Raw genomic sequence first — 593 nt, 5'->3', positions numbered from 1 at the left:
CGGCGTAACAGAGGTTGTTTACAGTTGTTTCATTGACGGTGCATCCGATTGGGAGTGAGTTCAGTTTGACATTCAAGTCATCTGTGTACGTATTAAACAGGCAAGGAGAGAGAATGCCCCCTTGCCGGAGCCCGTTTAGGGAGCCGAAGGTGTAAGATAACACTTTACCCTATTTGACACAGAATTGCTGTGTGGAGAACCAGCAATGTAAAATGCCAATTAGGTACAGGGGTGTGCCCCTTTTATGCAGCTTCAGGAAGAGCTTCAGGTAGTTTACTCTGTCAAATGCTTTTCTCACATCTACAAAACAAAGGAAAATAGGAGAGGCTGATGATAGGTAGTAATTAAGCAATTCTTTCAGTATGTAGATGCAGGTGTCGGTTGAGTGGTTTGCTTTAAACCCGAACTGGTTGTCAGTGGTGTGTAGAAAGGGGAGAAGTCTTACTAGAAGAACAGACTCAAGTATCTTCGATGCGATCGTTGTGATTGCAATCGGCCGGTAGTTGCCAGGGTCAGCTGCATCCTTTAGCTTGTTTTTGATTAATGGCATCAAGTGAACTAAGAGTAGGGAGTCTGGAAGAAACCGTGAATTA

The sequence above is a fragment of the Macrobrachium nipponense genome, chromosome 15 (assembly GCF_015104395.2).
Source record: "Macrobrachium nipponense isolate FS-2020 chromosome 15, ASM1510439v2, whole genome shotgun sequence".
NCBI classification, from domain to species: Eukaryota; Metazoa; Arthropoda; class Malacostraca; order Decapoda; family Palaemonidae; genus Macrobrachium; species Macrobrachium nipponense.
The sequence above is the reverse complement of the archived record's forward strand: the minus strand, read 5'-3'. Positions refer to the sequence as shown.